We start from the raw sequence: 17,120 nt of genomic DNA on the forward strand, positions 1-17,120 counted from the left end.
CCTCAAGAAAAATTAAGCTTCTATCTAGAGTTTCCAGGAACTTATGTAGATATATAAAAAGAAGAAAAGAAGGAGGAGGAGGAAAGGAGAAAGAAGAGGAAGAGGAGAAAAAAGAAAAAATATAAGTCCAGCTTGGATCTGTAGGACATTATACCCATCAATTAAGTCATTTAACATACATGTGTTATTGAGTGCCTCCACCATGTGCCATGAACATACTAGATTAGATGTGGAGAGACAATGGTGACTTCTGAGACCAACAGGCTGGTTCCAAAGGTAGACCTTAAGTAAATAAATAATAATAACCAAATTAATGTATAGCCATCCCCTGCAATAAGTGCTATGAAGCAAACAACATCTATAAACATTTTGGTGCTCGAAGAATAGTCCATGGACAACAGCCATCAGCGTCACCTGGGAGCTTGTTAGAAAAGCAGAATTTCAGTATCCACCCAAGAACTATGGAGATGGGATCTGCATTTTAACAAGACCCCTGGGGGATGTGCATGCACATTAACATTTGAGATGCACTGCTCTGGAGTTCACAGGGCTATGAGAGAAAACAAGAAGCAGATCTGAACTCATCCTGTGGGTCAGGGAAGGGTTCCCTGAACAGACGGCCTCTGGCTAGCCTCTGGCTAAGCTAGAGAAGTAGGCAGGCGCTAGACGGCACAGAGCCTCATGGGTCATGTTGAGGACTTTTATCTTTTTCCTAAAAGCGGCCCAAACAGAGTTAAAGGTTGTCTCAGTCAACTCAGGCTGCTGTAGACTGGGTGGCTTATACAGTGGAAGTTTGTTTTCTCATAGTTGTGGAGGCTGAAAGTCCAATGTCAGAGTGTAGCATGGTCAGGTTCTGATGAGGTCTCCCTTCCTGGCTTGCAGAGAGCTGCTTTCTTGCGTGTCTTCACGTGGTAGAGGGAGAGAGAAAGAGTCTCTTTCTGGTGTCTCAGAAGAACACGAATCCTATTATGAAGACTCCACCCTCATGACCTGATCTAAAGCACCTCCCAAAGGTCTCATCTCCAAATACCTTCCTATTGAGGGCTAGGACTTCCACGTACAAGTGTTAGGGGGACACAATTCAGTCCATAGCAAAGGTTTTACACAAAGGAGTGCGGAAAAATTAGACTTGTCTGTTAATTCCTGTTCTGACTGAAGTGTGAAAAAAGGTTTGAAGGGGTCAGGAATACATTCAGGAGACCAGTTAAGGGCTATTTCAATCATCATGATAAAAGACACCGATAACTTGGACAAAGTCATTGGGAGAGATGAAGCAAAGTGAAATATTTCTAAATATTTAGGTGTTAAACCTGAAAGACTTTGATAATGGATTTCAAATGGTGGTTGAAGAAGGAGAGTTAAGGATGACTGCCAGGTTTTTGGCTCCTGCAGTTGGATGAATGTGATACCAGTTCTTGAGATGGGAATCGTGAAGTCAGCAAGTTTGTGCATGGCATTTTGCTAACTGCAATGAACAATGCATTTAGAAATACCAGTAAGAATGGCTATCATTAGTGAGCATTTATTATGTGCCAGTCACTGCATAGACGTTTTGTGTGCATTATCTTAATTAATATACAACATGAGCCTTGCTTTCTGAGATGGAAAGATCAACTCAGGCAAACTAACACCAGAAGACTACAATGTTAAGGGTTTCAAAGTGTCTGATACAATAAACAATACAGAATGCTTTCACAAGAGAATATCAGAGAGGGTAATGTGGCCAGAGAAGACACGACAGAATAAAGGGAAATGTGAGCTGAGGTCTAAAGATTGAGTAAGGCAGAAATAAGCATGACTCCATCAGGAAGTTCACTTGGGAAAACAGTGGAGAAAAAGTTGAGTTGAAAGGGAGAGCCCAGATTATGAAGGCCCTTGAAAGGCTATAATTCAGATTTTATAGAGAGAAAGGTTTGAATGTGAAAGGAAGATGACTTTATATGACTTTAAAAACCTGTCTGGCAACAAGGGAGCTTGAAGATGAGGAGGCCTGAGTCCCAGAGGCTGTCTTGTTAGCATTTGTGTTTTCCAGGTAATAGGTCAGAGTTCTGGCTTACCTGAGAAGGAAAATCAACAAGGCTTAGTTTCACTGGCTGAGAATGGGGGAATGTGTCAAAAGGTAACTAGAGTTTCAGGAATGGGATTCATGGAATGATAGTTTCGAAGACAGAATCAGAAGGAGATGCGGAAGAGGAGAATCATGAATCTGTTTAAGTATATTAATAATTAAAAGTAGTTTTTACCTGTTTGACCAAAGAACTAATTCAAATTTCCAGAAGTATTACAGTAGATGAAAGCCGGCAAGTTAGGATATGTGGTAGCATTACATGGGGAGGACAAACAATGTAAGCATAAAAAACTGAGGGGAATAAAGCATAGTAGTTATTGAAGAAAGTAGCCTAGAAATTATGTGAAACATTGTTTTTAAGATGTAATGGCAAAATAAAAAGAAAGCATTCCATTTCATTCTGTTGCTTCATTACAGATGCACTGAACAGTTGCTTATAAAAATAGTGCATTGGGTTCAACCTTTCAGATGAATAGGGGCTTTGTTCTGCCTTGGTCTCGTCATGTAATCATCATACTTTTTTGTTTTTTCTTAAAATGTTGTATTCAGGGGAAGGAAAATGTATGCTTATTGTGTTTGCTAAATGCCATATGTTTTTGTGTTTTTGTTTTCAAAGCATACAGAAATGCTGTAGACTGGGAAATAAATAAATAAATAAATAACCCTTTCTAACCTTTCTCTTCTTCTGCTTTATTTCAGGAAACTCCAGCACCTCCTAGAACATCTTTTGTGGAATGGCAGGCACCTCATGGGGGCCCTTGGATCATGTGCCACATGCATTCAACAGTAAACATCTTCCTATAATCATTGCTTCATTAACGACAATGTAAGCCAATGCACAGTATTTATCAAATGGCATCTAAGATGGTTAAGGCACACCTAATCCTCTCGTGGGTGCCTGCCAAGAGTAGAAAAGGGTGGTGTATAGATATCAATTTTATTGTCCAGCATTCCCTAATCGAAGTCCCAAGTGGTCTGAAAACTTAGACGAAAGATAAATGGGCCACAGTAATTAACCAGTGCAATAACAGATGTTATACAGGAAACCTGTGTGTGCCAGAGCTAGAAGCATGTTTTGATTTTGAATACGCATTTGGGCTAGCACATTCTTCCCCAATAATGGAAATACGTAAATGTTTTGTAAGGTATTAATTGCCATGGCAGACACTGAATTATTTTTCCTTTACAAAATATACACATATGCTTTGTCAGATAGTCCAAGGACTTCAGTTTCATGTACAACCTGGATTTCTTTGGAATCTGCGGAGTTTCACATTTTCCAAAGTGTTCACGGTGCAGCTCCTGGCTCCGAGCTGGCTGTCTTCAAGGGTGTTTTCTTGAGCTACCCCTCTCTCTGCTCTGCCAATTATGTGCCACTTTGTCTTGGTGCTATGATTGCTTTCTTCTGAGAGGGAAATTCCTCTTTCATCAGTATGGATGCACTGTTTTTACACACTGCAAGTGCTGTGTTACTGTGTCAGTCATCCTATTAGGGCCAGTTTCAGACGAGTAGGGCTGACGAGCTGGCTGGGGATTGGCTGGCCCGGGCTGGGAGGGATTTGTCGGAAGGAAGGGCTTGCAGCTTACAGCAACAGAGTTTAGACTGTCTTTGCTTCATCATCTGAAGGTAAAATTTTCCAGATACGGCAGGCGGCTTTCAGAGTACAATAAACAGGGAATGAGAACTATTTACATGGAAGTTTCTTCCTCATGATGCGGTGGAGAAGCCTCGGCCACTTGGTTCTGCCGGATGTTCCTGGGGTTACTGTAAATGGGAAGGACAGGCAGAGCTAAACAAGGTAGGAGAATCGCCCCCCTTTTTTGAATGTTTAAAGAGTTTGCTGCAGTATGCTGCATTCCATGTGTGCTGCTTAGGGGAGCCAGGGAAACTGGATTCCACTAATTCAAATGTAATACTTGCGGGGGACCCTGGAGTTTTACGTAACATTTTGATTTGAGAAAAAGAAATGGCAAAGCTTGAATCTATGCCGCCTGTTCGGGGTGAGGCACGAAATCGAGTTTTTATGCAAAGAATCGATTCATTTATTACATTATTTTTTAAAAACCATTTTAATTCTTCGGCGCAATCTTATTTTCTTGCTATAAAAAAATTGTCATATTGCCATAGCTAGTTCCCAAATAGATAAAGTTTACATGGATCCTATTATTTGAAAACAGACTTGCAATTAAGGATTAAAAAAAAAATTCATGGTAAATAATCATCGGTTGGATGTTTGACCAAACGTATGTGTCTATTTATTAAAAATTAGGGACTTACCTAGCTCTAAAATGCTACAGCTTTAACTGAGTTTCAAAAGCACATTTTTAACAACCTAGCAAGAGGTAGCTTTCTGGCAAGTTTTCGATACTGTAGTTCAATGTTTACATTTCTTTTCCTGGCATGTCTGAGTCTTTGTTTCCAGCTTAAAAGTGGAACCATTATATTCAAAAGTAAAGCTGGGTTAATAATGCTTACTGCAATTATCTGATCTTTATGCATTTTTAATGAGAACACACAGCCAGCAGAATAATTTAATGAGGGCAGGCTAGCTTTTAAAGCTGTGTTTTCACTATGCCGAACCATATCAACTTTCTCGCTGAGAAGCAGCAGTGAGAAATGATGGAGAAGATTTATTTTTAACACACTTGGCCCAGGAGAAGGAAAGGATGTATTTGCTAAAGAATTCTTTCTGCCCTTTTCCGTTTTAAATTTCTGCCAGGCATGAGGAAACTGTGCTTTTTTGTTAGGCCTCGGAAGCATGTGTTTACAATAAATGTGTAACATTTTTAGAATAGTTAGCAAGCACTGAAGCGAAGAAAAAAATCTGACTTGCCTAACCACCACCACCTTGAATGTTCTTCAAGAAACATTACTGTCCCTTTAAAAGACAAAGGTTAAGTGGAAAGCTATTTGTTAATTGGGTAATGTGTGCGTTTTGGGGACAATAAGGTTTTAAAAAAAGGCAGGGGGAACGTTCTTATAATCTTTAAATAAGAAGAAGTTTCTTCAGCTATCCTACTTGTTTTGCAAGGAGCAGTAGAACTACTCATTTAAATAAGGGCAATGCCACGTAGATTCTTCTAGACCCACTGTTTTTACTTTCAAGGAGAAGTGCAGGACACTAGCCCAGAACTTCTGACGTCATCCCCCAACTATTTCTGCTGTGTGTTCCTTTATTCGAGCTTGTGGAGAGGAATATTTCTTTATGTCCTGGCCAGGAACATTCTAACTCCCCGTTGGCAGGACTTAAGTTATGTCTTTATATTTTCGCCTGTCTTTTGTAAACTGTAAACCCGTCCCCCTCATAAATAGGGCATCTTCTCGTACCTGCCTCATGTCGGGCCGGTCAGCAGAGGTTTTCTGCAGGGCTTCTGGCTGGGCTGGCAAAAAGCAGCAGGGAGCAGGGCACAGCTCTTTTTCTGGCCTGACTCCCCCTCGGTGCAGCCCAGCGCTGCCACCTAGGTGGATGGTCCCCGGGGCCCTATTCCCAGTTGCTCCAGAGCCACTATTTAGGATCCAGGTTGTGCCACCAAGTTCAAGGCTGGTTGTGATGGTGGGAACAGCTGTTTTCATAGAGAAATCATCATGTCCTAGCACAGATGGCCCCGAGCAGGGGAAGTACAATACTGCAGGCTGCGAATCCATGTCACAGGTGGCAACCTTGGTCACAGAGATCGGGGGAAGGGTAACGTTTACGAAGGAACCTTTTAAAAAAGATTTTGATTGGAGCACATTGGAGTTCCCGGGAGTTCCCAAAGCTAGTTTGTGTCTCCTCTCCGACTACTCATGTAGTTTTGAGCAAGTGCCTACCTTTTCTATCTTTTAATAGAATTGAATCATACTTGCTACACTTTCCCTCATCATTTAGCATTCTGACACCTTAACCTTTTACCAAAAAAAAAAAAAAAAAAAAGGTTGTTTGTCTCTGGGCAAACTGAGCTATTTAAAGTACAAAGGGATAAAACCTCGGTATTAGGAAACTGTTGGCAAATGCCTTAGGGTATTAAGATACATAGTCATATACACAAAACCCTTCATTCTACTTTGTGCTCATGTAAATTTTTTTAGGGATATTTATTCTTAGTTCAACAAATGAAATTTCCAAGGAAATCAAAGCGTTGTTGTTTGCATTTTTTCCATTGATCTAGTCTGATATACTAGAAGCTCTGCAAAGCACACTATTCTGGCCATAGGCCTTGTAGTGCCCAAAACATTTAATGCTGTTTTTCCTTTGACTTTTGTGTTAAATTTGTGAAAGTGGAGTAAATAAGAGAAAAAACAGGAGGGAAGGAGAAAAAATATGCTTGTGAAATATACTGGTTAGGTAGCTTTACTGGTTAACAGCCTGCCTTCTCTCTGCTAGTTGTTTCAATTTGCTGTTGCTATGGTGAAAACAAATCAATATCACATGGCTACCAGCCAGTCCCGCGCTCAGGGAGCGCCACAGAAATTCAAGATCAGGTACTCAAGATTCCAAGCAAGAATTGGGAAAAGAGGATTTAGATGCTGAGCTTAAGATAATTCCATATAGTAGAATAAGTAGGTTCAATCTCGCATGCATTTTCTCTTCCTTTTTTCTTGTACTTTCCTACTGATAACAAGAAAAAGATGAAAAGGAAGGTATACTGATTTGTTTACATTTCCAAAATGACAAAACACATTATCAACATAGAAGTAGGTTGGCAACATTGCAAGGGGTGAAGGATTCTGATTCAGGAAAAGGTGGATAACTACAAGACATGTTGGTTGTTGAAAACATAGTTTGGGGGCCTGGGGGCCTTTACCATCTTCAGGTACAGCTACATGTCAGAGCTGGCTGGATCGTGCCGAGCAGAGAAACCTGGCAACTCTAGTTGGACAGGTGGGCAGTGGAGATAAGGGGGGGTTACAGAAAGGTAGGGAGCTGTGGGCATAAAAATCAGCAAGCAAGAAAGCCCAGAGAGAGCTGCAGGTCAAGAGTCAGGCCAGGCGAGCACAGAACCCCTGGGGCATGGCAGAACAGTAGAGAGGACAGTTTGCCCTGTTCACAAAATCTGCTCAAGACCCAAGCTAAAGGCCTAGCAAAGAATGGCAGGAAATGGCTGCAAAGAGAAGTGAAGGTGTCATGGGCCCGGGCATCCTTTCTGGAAGGGTCGACTCAACTGGATGGGCATGGATGCCCGCTGCTGTGGAGAGCAAAGAGCTTGATATTTTAATGCTTTGGTTTCTTTCAGAAGAGTGAGGCAGGAAGACTTAGCTGGGCTTTGTAAATTAGTTCACATACTATTTTTCTCTCCAGTTTTCTGCTCTGCTCAGTTTTTTTTTTCTTTTAAAAAATGTGCACAAACTATTTTTTGCAGCCGTGATAATATTCGTAGTAAAGAGCCAAAGGTGGCTGGGTCTGCATCAGGCCTGGGCCTCCAACGGCACGGCTCCAACTACACAGTTGTTTATGGACACCAGTCCGGGCCTCCTCTGCCGAGAGTAAAAACCAGGTGTGAAAGGTAAGGCCTAAGGGTTTATTTTGTAAACCTGAGCTCTGAGGCAGATGGACAAGTTTTGGGCAGGCCTGTCCTCTGCAATACAGCAGAAACGCTTGGTAATAAAAGTGGACTCAATAATTTACCTTAGTGTTTTGACAAAGAACGCATTGTCTGAATTATCCTAGGTAGTATATTCCATCAATCAGTCAACAAGTGTTTATTAAACACCTCTGGGGTTCCCTGGCTTTTGCTATTTGGTGAGAAACCAAACTCAGTAACCTAATACCTGCCTTTGTGTGTGTATACAAAAATAAATGATGCAAAATTGTAAGTTTCAAAGATTTGAATAACTTTATTGGCTAATATTAATTTAGCATTGTTAACCATCAGATTAATTTTAGGCTTGGGGCAGTTTTGGTGATTGGGGGGAGAACAAGAGATGGAGTTTTGAGTTTTAGATATCTAAATGTATGTACTTTCTTGACCTCTGTTATATTTCTCCAGATAAGTACTGCTTAAATAACATATAAAGATGTCAGATGAGCAATAGACAGATAAGAATGGTGCAAAAAAATTCAAAATATGAAGCTACTGAGAGCAATTTCTGAGTCTCAGCACACTGAGATTTGGCCCCAAAGTGCCTGGGGAAAATGGGCATATCATCTAAAAAGCTGTAAATACCAGCCAGCAACGGGAAGTCTTAGACCCGTGTCCCACAATTCTGAGCTGCAGGGTGTGGGGGAAGGAAGCCTCCATGCCTTTATCTCACTGTCTCCATCTCTAGCAAGGAAACCTGTTTTCTGACTCTGCAGAATTTCACTTTCCCCCTTGTTTCTTAAAAGCAGAGTTACTATATCTATCTATATATATCTCTATCTATCTATCTATCTATCTATCTATCTATCTCCTTTTGAAACACTAAGTTTTGGGTTTGTTTGTTTGTTTTACCCTAACATCACAGTTAATGTGTATTCTCTGGGCACAGACAAGCTACGAGGTTCAGGGACATACGCCTGGGGAAGAGCTGAGAGAGGAGGCTGAGGATGTAGCCACGTTTACAGAACTCTTTCAGGCATGGGTCTTGGCAGACAGATGGGCAGGTCCAAGGTTTATGGGCATTGAATGCAAGCTGGTTGCTGTAGACGAGCTCCAGGGTGGTACATGACCTCAGAGGAAAAAGGGAGGAGTCAAGAACACTGAAAATGCTGTGGCCGGCCCCGTTTGCAATCCACAATAGCAAGGAAACAAGATATGTACAAATGCGATAAGGATGGTTAAGCACTCAAATGTCTTCAGAAGGAAAATTTACATATGTGTAGTTTCTTACACTTTACAAAGGGCATTCACAGGCATTATCTTAATTAGCAGTTCAAATAGAGTTAAAAAGTGGGAGTCTAAACTTAGGGCACTCTGGCAAGGGTGGGCTGGGTAAAGCTGCTGGAGGAGATGCGTTATAAACTGGATTTTTAAAACTTGGATTTATTGATTTTTTTTTTCCAGCAGCTAATTCACTTGAATTTTGAAGGACAGGAAAAACTTAGAACTGTCCCTGGGGGTGCAGATGCATGTCCCCAAATGCCTTCATGGATAGTGTGTGCATTGAGACTAGACTTTGGGACCATCGGCAGCCTGGATGCCAAGACAGAGCAAGAAGACAGGTTGATTCGCTTTGCTTTTTCAGCTCTGACTGCTAGGCATTCAGGCACAAAGGCCTCCGGGGTTCAAGCAATTCTCCTGCCTCAGCCTCCCGAGGAGCTGAGACTACAGGCGTGTGCTACCACACCTGGCCAATTTTTGTATTTTTAGTAGAGACACGGTTTCACCATATTGGCCAGGCTGGTCTTGAACTCCTGACCTCAGGTAATACACCCGCCTCGGCCTCCTGAAGTGCTGGGATTACTGGCGTGAGCCACTGTGCGTGGACTATTATCTCTTTTAATGGTCACATTTTGCCCCCTGTTTTACAGATTCAATGAAAACTCAAATTGAGTAAGGTTAAGCAATGTGCTAAACGTCTCATTGGCCAAAAAAGTAGAAAAAGTAGTCCTCAAACCTCTGGGAATCCATGTGTGTGATGTTTAATGAGACAAATGAAATTAAACTTCAGTCTGACTTGGAGTTTTCTTGTAATGGATGTTGCATAATTGAGTAGAGCCCAACCCAAGCAATTCTGAGAAGACAGTAATATTTTTAATTAAGATATTGAATTATTCTAAAAATCTATAAATTTCTGGCATCCTAGATGCAAGCTTCAATTAATCAGACTTAAAGTATTGATGCAATATATATTGTCTAAATGATTTACTACATATAATTTTCAATGTTCTGAGAGTTCAGGAAAGTGGAGCTCAGTTTGGGTGGGAGTAAGAGATAAGGCTGCCTGCAGGAAGAGCTGCCTCCTTTGGGTCTGAATGGATGTATTTGGTCTGGATCTATGTCTCTAATGTGGTATGTACACACCCCAGGTCAAGGGCAAGATTATTCACTTGGCAAGGAAATAGGTGAACTTCCATCTTATGTATTATTTAGCTCATCCTTTACAAATGTCAGTTTTCATGGATGTTTGATAATGTGTATAACATATTAGTAGGGTTATGCAAGTATAATATTTATAAAGTAACCATCTTTAATGGTTGTTTCTGATCTAAAAAAAAAAATTCTTATAAGAATGTATGATAAAAAGTGTTTGGAGAGGCCGGTGGTCAAAATCTCAGGAAGGAGGAATAGCATGATGTGGTGTAGGGGCCAGGGAGAAACCTTGACCTTAGAGATGGGGATGAAGTGTTAGGGAGCAGCGGGGAATAAAGTTAGATGGAGGGGGTGGAGTTGGGATATGAATCAGCTGGAGGGCTCTGTGGAAGAGTTTAATTTCATTACCTATAACATCACATCTAATGCTTTATAAAGATTTAATTGGGACTTGTAAGATAGGGTTAGAGGTCAGAACATTTGTAACTAGTGATGTCACCGGCCAGAAAACTTTCACAATATTCTAGGCACAAAGTGGAAAAGGGTTGCATTAGCAGGAAAAATGGAGGAGAAAGGGCAAATCCAAAAGGCATCTTGAAGGAAAAATACTAGAAGGTAGTGAGAGCTTAGAAGAGCCAAACTGGGCTGGGCACAGTGGCTCACGCCTGTAATCCCAGCACTTTGGAAGGCCGAAGCGGGTGGATCACCTGAGGTCGGGAGTTCGAGACCAGCCTGACCAACATGGCGAAACCCCATCTCTACTAAAAATAGAAAAATTAACCAGGCATGGTGGCGCATGCCTGTAATCCCAGCTACTCAGGAGGCTGAGTCAAGATAATCCCTTGAACCTAGGAGACAGATTGCAGTAAGCTGAGATCACGTCACTGCAGAAATTCTAGGAGGAGTGATATCAATGGTACCCTGACAGAAATGGGAGTGGTCTGAAAAAGGGACCCATACATAGGAATAGGGTTGAAGGAGGGTGGGCGATGATGAGTTTTTAGACTTGAGAATGGTGTTTTTAGCTAATGATGGAACATTCAAGTGGAGATGTCTCATAAACATTTGACAATGTGGGAATGAAGAACAGCCTGGACGACAGGCTACAAATACAAGCTCGTGACACACCTGTGTTGAAGCCATAGTGGAAGCCATTGGAGCTCACACCTCGTGAAAGAAGGCAGCACGAACAGAGATAGGCAATGACCAAGGATGAATCTTGGGGAACACAGCAAGGGCCTAAAGAGAATAGGAGCTAGCAGAGAATCAGAAAAATACCCACAAAGGAGCAAAATTGTTTTAAAAAAATAAATGACCAATACTATTAAGCACCAATCTCCAGGATTCCATGAGAAAACAGTGTAGTCTCCTGGGTTGAACTATTCTCCTGCACATAGCTTTCCCTCTCTGGCAAGGGTTTCTGGCTATGGTCCTTTTGGAGGCAAATATTAGTTCAGAGTCTTGCGTAGAGCCACAGAATATTAGATAGTCGAGGGAACCTTCGTAGCTGTATCTCTCATATATACAGTTGACTTCTTAAAAGTCGATCTTCACGAATAAGCAAAGAGAGTATTTAAAACCAATAATTATCAATACTTCTGCATCTATCTCTCAAAATATATATATTTTGGGGATGTTACTGGTCAGAACAGTAATTCCAGGGTGATTGGAAATATCATTTGACACTGGTCATCCTGTTCTCAAAGACCCTGGCGATTCATTTTCTCTGATTCTAGCAGTTCTCAATTGAACCCAGCCATAAGGACTTCTCGGAAGAAAATAGCCTTTCATGATGAGAAAGTACTTGAAATATGCAAATGGATTGATGCCCTCACACCAGACGCCTACCATAAGTGACCAGACAGCACTCCTCAAACTCTCATGTGTCTATGAATCACCTGGGGATCTTAGTAAAAATGTAGGCTCTGATTCAGTAGGGCTGGGCTGAGGTCAAGATTCTGCATTTGTAACAGGCTTCAGGTGATGAAGCTGCTGTTCATCCAGGAGGCCCCAGGAGCTTTGTAAGTGTCACTGCCACAATGTGAGTGGCAGCGGATCACTGGGTCTGGGATGGCTCCTTGGAGGATCTTCTGGTGGTCTGGAGACTGGAACCTACCTCCTCCACACATAGGTCTTTCTAGGCTGTTCAGTAGGTCTTTCCAGGCTGTTCAGCCTCAGAGTGAAGCTGAGGTTGAATTGATGTATCCCACCAGCCTTGCACCAATGTGGCTGGGGCTGAAGGCATGAAAGCAGGGACTTCAGCAGCTACAAGCAGTTCTGTGGCTACACACAGCCTGTCTCTGGATATCTCCCCATTCCCAAGATGTCTGTCTTCTCTGTGGACACAGACTCTGACAACTTCCCCAAGAGATTTGGTTACTGCCTCCAGGGAAGGCTGGTGTGTTTGTTTATCTGTCTGCTCCAGAGTTTGTTTTTTTATCCTAAGGAATATATGCATTATAAACCAGACTTAGATTCCTTTTCTTTAGATGGTGGTCAGAACTGGAGCCTGGAAGTCTGATGTGCCTACTTGAGTCCTCACACCCTTGGTGAATTAGGTCCAGGAGCTCTGACACACTCATTCATTCCCTAAGATGTAGATAATGCCATTCTCTCCTCCGTCTCTCCAAAGAATATGAAGGATAGAGAGGAAGGGTTATATGCCATTAACATTGCATTTGTTTTAAAAATGCTAGTTTTAAAGTCTTGTAACAGAAACGAAGACATTGTGAGAAGAGACAGCTGTCGAATGAAGTAGCTTAAGTGAAATGTCCAGGCCTGATTGTTGAGTCTCATACCTTGTTATAGGTCTTCCATCTCGTGCCCCTGTCTTTCTTCCCTCCTTTCAGATGTCTCATTTTCCTGTGTGTCCCACATGTGGCCCCCTCTTTCCTAGAACCAGAAGTCAAGCTAAACTGATTTAGAGGAAGTCTTCCCTACCCAGATGCTCATTTAGTCCACACACAGATGGCCGGTATTTTTATGCATTTTTAATTTACCAATAACCTTTTAGGAATGAAACACAACTAACATTTATTGAATTTATTGAGCACTTACTATATGGAAAGTCCTCCTCTGCTGAGAGCTTTATGCATATCAACTCAGTTAAACCTTTTCATGAAGAAAATGAAGCTTAGAGAGATCAAATTACTTGCCAAGGTTACAGAATAAGAGGCGAAACTCAAGTTGGTAGGACGGAAACACGCAGCCCTTGTCCACCAGTGCTTACTTGGGGATTGCAACAAAAAGGGTTTGCTTTAGAAAAACTTCCCTGAGAGTTGTAAGTACTGTTGGTGGAGCTCACTAAGTAGCTAAATAGACATAAACAAGCAATTACTGGCATACTGTGCAGGCATGAGTTCAGTTTTAGCCAGGAGTCCCTTCTCACAAAGGGACTTGGTATATTGCCAAGGATAGCTAGGGCATCATCTCCACTATTTGCTGTGATTATTTGTTGGGCTTTTTCTTACTCTCGACTGTGTGTGTGTGTGTGTGTGTCTGTGTGTGTGTGCATGTACATTGAATGAACTTAACTTGATGGATCTCAACGTTTAGACACCTTAAATACATGTCATAGGTACAAGCTCGTTATCAACTCTAAGACCTATTCCAAAGTGAAATGTTTGTGCTGGTGTGATTTTGTTGCTCTCTATGAGAATTCTTAGAGATTCCTTTTCTTCTTGCACTTCCCTTCCTGTGCAGTGCCGTTTTCTTTGATGCTCTCGCTTCAGGCTGTCTTTTTCTAGAGTTCTGCCTGCTCCTGCGCTAGCCCATGGTCGCCTTTCTCACGTCCCGTTCTCTCTTCCAAGTCTGTACCCGGCACCCCTACTAAATGGCACACGTAGATACCTCATATTTCTGGGGTCCTAGTCACACCTGACTCTTAGCTGGTAGAAGGGACTATTTATTTTCCCCCTTAGGAAACCAATCATTTGGAGCCTCAAGTATCAGCTTCCTGGCAGCCTCCACAAAGACCATCCCCTCAGGAAACAAACAAGCTCTATCTCTAGAGTTTCCCTGTTTTTTTTTTTTTCTTTAAAGTTCCCTGGTGCAAGTAGGCTGCAATTAAGAGGCAGGATCAAAGGGACTGGCTGCCTCTGGGGCTGCTGGGACCAGCAAAGAGCTTTGGTCCTTTTAACTACTTACTTCCCACAACACGTGCTACTCCAGCTGCTTCTTTGTTCTCCTGAGTACTCAGGTACCAAAACGGTGGTTTGCTGTGGGAAGACACATTAGAGTCAATGGGATAACTTTTTCACATCACACAGGATTCTGACAGCCCCACCACGCCACTCTTTGGAGATCCACCCAACTGACAAAAAACACAAATATAAGGTGGAAACTAGAAGGAAATCCCAAGTGGGAAGGCATCTGAGGGATTATCTGGCACAATTCCTGTCTACCCTCTTCCCCAGCCCTAACAAGCTCTTTCCATCTATTCTGTATCTTCCTTTATTGACTGGACAATCACGACCCCATAGCACATACAAGCCATAACATTTTGTTAGAAAATTCTTCCTCGTGCTGAAATGAAATGGGACTCTGTTTCCTGCACTCTTCACCCCTGTTCAGGCCTTTGGAGTAACCCTAAGCAAATCAAGTGTCTCTTTAGGAGGGGAGCCCCTTCACGTATTTGAAGATGACAGAATTCCTCTGATAGAACCATTATGGCACCTCCCTAATTCATGACAGAATACCTTTATTTATGCAACCCAAGACACTGCGCTTCTCTGGCAGTGTTGACCCATTGTTGACTCAAATTGAACCTTGAACCAGCTATGATAAGAGAAAGAGGCGGGGCTCTTTAACTTCTTTCAGCTCTGTTCAGGCCTGAGCACAGTAGGGCGGTGGTGGGGAGTGAAGAGATGAAGGTAAAGTGTGGCGGGACAGATGAGCTTCCACAACTGCATGATGGAATGCTTTAAAATTGTTTTCAGTCCCAACCACAGGTAACAGCCCCCTCCAAACATCCCTGGCAATGTACGGGACACTGGCTTGCAAAGTTACCCACAAGGGCAACAGAAAGATCGATCGAGATTTAAATAAACATACATGCAGAGATAGGTAGAGGTATTTCTGCACATCAACCATTTGAATAACATACTCAGGCAGTGTTTAGAGATAAGGTACACATTTTTGGTTTTCTTTCGTTGTTGTCTACGTTTTTTGGCTCAACGATCATTTTAGCAGTAGCGCTCAGTCCTCCTGAGTTTCTCTGCGGCTCTCAGCAGCTTAGAGACATACTTCGCCATCAGTAGGTGCCAAGGTCACTGGAGGAACTAATTAATCCCAGCTCCAGTCAACAGCAGGCTGCACTAACCTGCCCTCCTTCCTCGGAGAAGGAGAAACCAGGAAGGATTTTGTCCCTCAGATCCACCCAGGCCTACTTAGGGACACACCGAGCAAACAAAGGAAGGGTGAGGAGGGGTGTTGAACCATTTCTGTACGAGGTGGCCACGTTTTCATGTAGAGAAAGCCCAGAACCTGATCTGAAGCTTTCAGACTTGAGTTGGTATTTAACCTAGAGATCCCCAGGCCCCTATTCTCTCACAAACTCTGCCTTTTTTTCCCCCTCTGTACTAGTATTGGTTTTATTCATGCCCTATAAACCTAGCCACCACGTTTTGCCAGGCTAAAAATTTGCCTTTTTAACAAAAATTGCCAGCTTTCTAGCTGACCACTCAAGAGCGTGAGTTTTCCCCACTCAGGGTGACATCGATGTCATATAACCCAGACCTCATTAAATAATTGATCAGAAAATGTAACTGAAAGGAGTGATTATTTTTGGAAACATTGATGACCAATAACCCAAGATACAAAGTTAGAAAACATTGCCATTTAAAACCTTGTAGATACCTGAATTCTTGTGAGTCCCCTTATCCAGGTACATGTTAGGTCTTGAGTTAATTGCGGCTGTGGATTTTTATTTGATGTTCTGATCTCTTTCTTCCAGTTTGATAAATTAGCATAGAAAGTGGAGGCAAAACATGTCGGCGCGGCTTGTGCCCTTTGTCAGGTTAACAGAATGGAGTCCTGCTCTGGGATCAGTCAGTGCTGTTGTCCGAACCCTCTGTGGCTCCTTCCTCCCTAGACCCCAGAGCTGCGGAGGCAAGAGGGGCGTCGGCCTGGGAGCGAGGTTCCAGTTACAGTTTGGGAGAACCCAGCAAATCCTGGAGTTAGGTTTCTGACGCTCCCCATCTTGCTCCCTGGTTACAAACAGAAAAAATAAATCAGAACCATATGTTCAATACACTATCAGCCTCCTAGTGAACATGTTGCCATTAAATAATAACCGTCAGCCTATCCGCAAATTTGACGGTGATGGGCGTTGGAGCTGACCTGCCCCGGCGGAGGCTGGGAAGGGTGGAGAAGGGCGATTGTGTTTGCTTCCTTGCTCAAAATGGCATGTCGCTGGAAGCCTTCCAGCTCCTAATGGTGGAGGCAGAGCGAGGACTGCATTTACCGACTTATTTCCCTCTTTTTTTTTTCACGTATTGCTTCTTCCCCTCACATTTTCAGGACTGAAAATTAGAAACACTTTTCTCCTACACACAAAATTACTCCCTCACACACACTTTATTTTCCCCCCTGCTTTGAAGTGACAGTTGCTGCCAGAATAGCTTTCTCTCAGAAGAACACAGGCTGTCCTGGCCAGAACGAAGGGGTTAATTTAAAATACAGTCAGCTAGGTAGTCCTGGGGGCCTGCTTTCCCTTGGGGAAGGGGTTAGTGTCTGAAAGCTTGCAGGGGGTGCTCCTGGAGCTCTGCTAATATCTTATTTCTTCATCTGGGTGTGAGATGTACAGATGTGTTCACTTTGTGAAACTCCATTGGGCTGGATACAGGATATGTGGTCCTTTTTTTTTTTTTTTGTCTTTAATAAAAAGTTTTTTAAATGTAGCTGGCTACCTTGTACTTTGTATTACAAGATAAAGAGAAAGCCCGTGGGAAGATAGTCCTATATTTTTATTCTGTTCCCCCTTGGACCTCCACTTTTTATTCATTTCTCTCTTCTGGAACCTTCTGGGCTTCCAGCCGTGGTCTCTGTTCCCAACTATAATCAGAACCATGAAGGGTCATGATAGCCATCTTACCATTCTACCCTGGACCAGAAGGAAGTT

General features: G+C 42.5%; 1 protein-coding gene across 9 annotated transcripts in view; it reads left to right on the top strand.

The window, feature by feature from the left end:
* The first annotated feature begins 3,668 nt into the window (after positions 1–3,668).
* MBNL2 (muscleblind like splicing regulator 2) overlaps positions 3,669–17,120 on the top strand; it is a 170,994-nt gene continuing 157,542 nt past the window's right edge. For all 9 annotated transcript variants that reach the window (XM_028837222.2, XM_028837220.2, XM_028837224.2 and 6 more), the window contains exon 1: positions 3,669–3,867. The gene's annotated coding sequence lies outside the window, so the exon portion shown is untranslated. The remainder of the gene's footprint in view (positions 3,868–17,120) is intronic.

This window comes from Macaca mulatta, chromosome 17, assembly GCF_049350105.2.
Source record: "Macaca mulatta isolate MMU2019108-1 chromosome 17, T2T-MMU8v2.0, whole genome shotgun sequence".
In the NCBI taxonomy this organism is placed as follows: Eukaryota; Metazoa; Chordata; class Mammalia; order Primates; family Cercopithecidae; genus Macaca; species Macaca mulatta.